Below are 6,569 nucleotides of genomic sequence, written 5' to 3' on the forward strand. Positions count from 1 at the left end.
ACCATGGTGGTTGGCCAGGCTGGTCTTGAACTCCTGACCTCGTGATCCACCTGCCTTGGCCTCCCAAAATGCTGGGATTACAGGCATGAGCCACCGCGCCTGTGTGAAAGAGGAAGTTTCTAAGTTAGTCCAGGTTACAAAGCAAGATGCCCTTATGGCTTGGCCAATCCAGTGGTGCCAGAGGGGTCTAGCCCACTGAACCTTTGCCACACCCAGTAGACAGTCTCCCTGGAGGCCTCTGGGGTGTTGAAACAAGACCACATTTCAGCAGATAATTATTCTTCTTCCAGGGAACATCTCCTAACTTGTTCCTGAAATTTAGGGTAAATATCTGGGATACAAAGTTACCACAGGATGAGCACATGGCTCATGCCTGTAGTCTCAGCAATTTGGGAGGCCGAGGCGGGTGGCTTACTTGAGGTCGGGAGTTTGAGACCAGCCTGGCCAACATGGTGAAACCCCGTCTCTACTAAAAATAGAAAAATTAGCTGGGCGTGGTGACAGGTGCCTATAATCTCAGCTACTTGGGAGGCTGAGGAGGGAGAATCGCTTGAACCCATGAGGCGGAGGTTGCAGTGAGCTGAAATCGTGCCACTGCATTCCAGCCTGAGTGACAGAGTAAGACTCCATCTCAATACACACACACACACACACACACACACACACACGCACACACACGCAAAACAAACAAACAAACAAACAAACAAAACTAAGTTACCATGGGCTGGCCACAGTGGCTCACGCCTATAATCAATCCCAGCACTTTGAGAGGCCAAGGTGAGCAGATCGCTTGAGCACAGGAGTTCGAGACCAGTCTGGGAGACATGGTGAAACTCTCTCTTTACAAAAAATAAAAAAGCTAGCCAGGCATGGTGGTGTACGCCTGTAGTCCCACCTCCTGGGGAGGCTGAGGTAAGAGGATCGCTTGAACCGAGGAATTAGAGGCTGCAATGAGTTACAATGGTGCCACTACATTGCAGCCTGGCCAACAGAGCAAGACCCTGTGTCAAAAAAAAAAAAAAAGAAAGAAAGAAAGAAAAGAAAAACAAGACAGTTGGCCAGCCATGGGCCCCGTTATCCTATTTCCCATGCACCAGAAACAGCTGGCCTTGTAGAACAATGAACTGGTGTACCAAAAACAAATCTAGTCAGTATCCACGAGACCACACTTGTGAGGCTGCAATGCTCCCTCGCTGATAGTGATATGTGATCCTCACAGTGACTGAATTGCAGCGCCAAGTCTTCCTCAGTCAATAGAGAGGTCCAGAAACCAAGGGTTGCAGTTAAGGGGGACAGTGGGGAGTAGCTGTCACTATTATTTTTCTTTCTAAAAATTTTTTGCTGGCCGGGCGCGGTGGCTCGTGCCTGTAATCCCAGCACTTTGGGAGGTGGAAGCAGCTGGATCACTTGAGGTCAGGAGTTTGAGACCAGTCTCGCCAACATAGTGAAACCCCATGTCTACCAAAAATACAAAAATTAGCCAGGCATGGTGGTGGGCGCCTATAATCCCAGCTACTCAGGAGGCTGATGCAGGAGAATTGCATGAACCCGGGAGGTTTCAGTGAACTGAGATCGCACCACTGCACTCCAGCCTGGGCAACAAGAGCAAAACTCCGTCTCAAAGAAAAAAAAAAAGAAGATATTTGCTTTCCACGCCCCAAGTCACTCATGTTCTGTGGCTTAACTGCCCAAGGGCAAGGTTCTTGCCAGGGAACCCAATAAGAGTTCTACCTGGTTATTTAGGACTCCTCCTGCCACCAGGGCAAAAGGTCTCCCCATGCTGGCTGTGCTCCCTCTGATTGTGAAGGGAAAATGGGAGTGTTGCTCCCCAGTATGACCTGGGTGGAGTAGAGATGGGAGGAGGGTGAGCTCCTCAACAGCCCTCACACCACCACACCCAATGGCAAAAATCAGCAGAAAACCATCACTATCTACATGAATGTTCTAATTTTTTTCATTCACTATTGGTGGTAGTTAAATTTACAAATTTGCTCAAAGTTTCAAGATGATAAGAAATAACCCTTGGCTCAGCTGGGCACGGTGGCTCACGCCTGTAATTCCAGCACTTTGGGAGGCTGAGGTGGGTAGATCACCTGAGGCCAGGAGTTCATGACCAGCCTGGCCAACATGGTGAAACCCCCGTCTCTACTAAAAATACAAAAAATTAGCCGGGTGTGGTGGTGGGCGCCTGTAATCCCAGCTACTAGGGAGGCTGAGGCAAGAGAATTTCTTGAACCCGGGAGGCGGAGGCTGCAGTGAGTCAAGATTGCACCATTGTACTCCAACCTAGGCAACAAGAGAGAAACTCCATCTCAAAAAAAAAAAAAAAAAAAAAAAAAAAAAAAAATGCCGAGCACAGTGGCTCACACCTGTATCCCAGAACTTTGGGAGGCTGAGGTGGGCCGATCATGAGGTCAGGAGATGGAGACCAACCTAGCTAACATGGTGAAAGCTTGTGTCAACTAAAAGTACAAAAAATTAGCCAGGCGTGGTGGCAGGCGCCTGTGGTCCCAGCTACGCAGGAGGCTGAGGCAGGAGAATTGCTTGAACCCAGGAGGCGGAGGTTGCAGTGAGCCGAGATTGTGCCACTGCACTCCAACCTGGGCAACAGAGCAAGACTCCATCTCAAAAAGAAAATAAAAGAAAAGAAGAAAAGAAAAGAAAAAAGAAAAAGAAATAACCCTTGGCTAATGAGAAGCTAGAGGAGGCATGGGCAGCACTTGGAAATTGTGAACTCTGCGATTCAGAAGGAATGTTTAGTAGGCTGAGATGCCCCATCTGCATATCTGGATGTGACGGTATTGCCTTCTTTTTTTTTTTTGAAGACGGGGGTGAGGGGGATAGAGTCCCGCTCTGTCACCCAGGCTGGAGCTATGCAATTTTGGCTCACTGCAACCTCCGCCTTCCAGGTTCAAGCAATTCTTGTGCCTCAGCCTCCTGAGTAGCTGGGATTACAGGCATGCGCCATCACACCAAGCTGATTTTTGTAGTTTTGTATTTATTTTATTTTATTTTTTTGAGATGGAGTTTTGCTCTTGTTGCCCAAGCTGGAGTGCAATGGTGCAATCTCAGCTCACTGCAACCTCCGACTTCTGGGTTCAGGCGATTCTGCCTCAGCCTCCTGAGTAGCTGGGATTACAGGTGTGCGCCACCATGCTCAGCTAATTTTGTGTATTTTTAGTAGAAACGGGGTTTCACCATGTTAGGCAGGCTGGTCTCAAATTCCTGACCTCAGGTGATCCACCTGCCTCGGCCTCCCAAAGTGCTGGGATTACAAGCATGAGGCACTGCGCCCGGTCTGGTATTGCCTTTTTTTAGGGATGTTGAAATGCATGTGGCTGTGATAACTGGAGAAAAGGAACAAAGTACACATTGGGTGCCCAGGGTTTACTTCTGGGCCTGCTTCTAGTCTCTCTCTACATGCTGTGCCTAAGCAACCAGTCCCATGGGTCTAAGTGATGACTCCTAAACCTACATTTCCAGCTCTGGCCTGGCCTGGAAATCCAGTCTATACAACCACCTGCCTGCTTATCAACCCACTGGATGCCTCACAAGGATTTCAAATCAACAGGTCCAAAACCAAGCTACTGATTTCTGCCTATCAGCACCCCCTAACCCAGCAGTCCCCAACTGTTTTGGCACCACAGACCAGGAAGATAATTTTTCTACTAACTGGCGGGTGGGGGTTGGGGGGATGATTTTGGGATGATTTGAGCACATTAAGTTTATTGTGCACTTTTTTTTTTTTTTTAAACGGAGTCTCCCTCTGTCACCAGGCTGGAGTGCAGTGGCACGATCTTGGCTCACTGCAACCTCCACCTCCTGGGTTCAAGCGATTCTCTTGCCTCAGCCTCCCAAGTAGCTGGGATTACAGGCACATGCCACCATGGCCAGCTAAGTTTTGTATTTTTAGTAGAGACGAGGTTTCACCATGTTGGCCAGGATGGTCTCGATTTCCTGACCTCGTGATCTGCCCACCTCAGCTCCCAAAGTGCTGGGATTACAGGTGTGAGCCAGCGCACCCAGCCCGTGCACTTTATTTCTATTATTATTACATTGTAATGTATAACAAAATCATTATACAACTCACCATCATGTGGAATTAGTGGGAGCCCTAAGTTTGTTTTCCCACAACTAGATGGTCCCATCTGGGGGTGATGGGAAACAGTGACAGGTCATCAAGCATTAGATTATCATAAGGAGTGCATGACCTAGATCCCTTGCATACACAGTTTACAATAGGGTTCTTGCTCCTATGAGAATCTAATACTGTTGTGGATCTGACAGGAGGCAGAGCTCAGGCAGTAATGGGAGCAATGGGTAGTGGCTGTAAATATAGATGCCGCTTTGCTCATTTGCCCACCACTTACTTCCTGCTGCGTGGCCTGGTTCCTAACAGGCCGCAGACAGGTACTGGTCCATAGCCCAGGGGTTAGGGACCCCTGCCCTAACCTACTCCTCCTTTAGTCTCCCCTTTTCCTTTCCTTTTCTTTTTTTTTTTTTTTTGAGACAGTCTCGCTCTGTCACCCAGGCTGGAGTGCAATGGCGAGATCTCGGCTCACTGCAACCTCCACCTCCCAGGTTCAAGCAATTCTCCTGACTCAGCCTCCCAAGTAGCTGGGATTACAGGTGCCTGCCACCATGCCTGGCTAATTTTTGTATTTTTAGTAGATGCAGGGTTTCACTATGTTGGCCAGGCTTTTCTCGAACTCCTGACCTCGTGATCCACCTGCCTCAGCCTCCCAGAATGCTGGGATTACAGGCATAAGCCACCGCGTCCGGCCCATTTTAATTTAATTTAAACTTAAATAGCCACATATGATTAGTGGCTGCCGTATTGAAGAGAGTAGCTCTAGATTTTTGCTTTGGGCAACTACGTGGCTCATGGTGCCATTAATTGAAAAATGGGTTCAGGTGCGGTGGCTCACGCCTATAATCCCAGCACTTTGAGAGGCCAAAGAGGGCAGATCACCTGAACTTAGGTGTTCGAGACCAGCCTGGCCAACATGCTAAAAATACAAAAAATTAGCTGGGCATGGTGGCATGCACCTGTAGTCCCAGCTACTTGGGAGGCTGAGGTGGGAGGATCACTTGAGCCCCAGGTAGCGGAGGTTGCAGTGAGCCAAGATTGTGCCACTGCACTCCAGCCTGGGTGACAGAGTAAGACCCTGTCTCAAAAAGAAAAAAAAAAAAAAGAGAGAGAGAGAGAGAAAGCAGGCTGCCAGCCACCAGCCTGGACAACATAGTGAGACCTCTTCTCTACAAAAATAAAAAATTAGCCAGGCATGGTGGTGTGTGCCTGTAGTCTCAGCTACTCTGGAGACTGAGGTGGGAGGATCACTTGAGCTGGGGAGGTTGAGGCTGCAGTGAGCTATGATTGTGCCACTGCCCTCCAACCTGGGCAGCAGAGCAAGACCTTGTCTCAACAACAACAACAACAACAACAACAAAAAAAGGCAAAGAGGCCAGGTGCGGTGACTCACGTCTGTAATCCTAGCACTTTGGGAGGCCAAGGTGGGTGGATCATTTGAGGTCAGGACTTCAAGACCAGCCTGGCCAATATGGTGAAACCCCATCTCTACTAAAAATACAAAAATTAGCCAGACCTGGTGGCACGCACCTGTAATCCCAACTATTTGGGAGGCTGAGGCAGGAGAATCGCTTGAACCTGGGAGGTGGAGGCTGAGGTGGGCGGATCACTTGAGCCCAGGAGGTCCAGACCAGCCTGGGCAATATAGTGAGACCTAGTCTCTACAAAAAATTTTTAAAAATTCGCCAGGCATGGTGGCACACAGCTGTAGTCCCAGCTACTTGGAAGGCTGAGGTGGGAGGATCACTTGAGTCCAGAAGGTTGAGGCTGCAGTGAGCCATGATTGTGTCATTGCACTCTAGCCTGGGTGATAAAGCGAGACCCTGTTTCAAAAAAAAGTCATTGTTTTAAAAATGGTGACCAACCCAATCTGAAGTACCCAACAAGTGGCCAGGCATTGTGGCTCACGCCTGTAATCCCAGCACTTTGGGAGGCCAAGGCGGGAGGCTCACTTGAGGCCAGGAGTTTGAGACCAGCCTGGCCAACATGGTGAAACCCTGTCTCTACTAAAAATAAAAATATTGGCCGGGCGCGGTGGCTAACGCCTGTAATCCCAGCACTTTGGGAGGCCGAGACCAGCGGATCACGAGGTCAGAAAATCCAGACCATCCTTGCTAACACGGTGAAACCCCGTCTCTACTAAAAATACAGAAAAATTAGCCGGGCGTGGTGGCGGGCGCCTGTAGTCCCAGCTACTCGGGAGGCTGAGGTGGGAGAATGGCGTGAACACGGAAGGCGGAGCTTGCAGTGAGCCAAGATCGTGCCACTGCACTCCAGCCTGGGCGACAGAGCGAGACTCCATCTCAAATAATAATAATAATAATAATAATAATAATAAAATACAAAAATTATCTGGGGGTGGTGGTGGCCGCCTGTAATCCCAGCTACTCAGGAGACTGAGGCAGAGGTTGCAGTGAGCCGATATCGTGCCACTGCACTCCAGCCTGGGCAACAGAATGAGACTCCATCTCAAAAAATT

This window comes from Pongo abelii, chromosome 6 (assembly GCF_028885655.2).
Source record: "Pongo abelii isolate AG06213 chromosome 6, NHGRI_mPonAbe1-v2.0_pri, whole genome shotgun sequence".
Lineage (NCBI taxonomy): Eukaryota > Metazoa > Chordata > Mammalia > Primates > Hominidae > Pongo > Pongo abelii.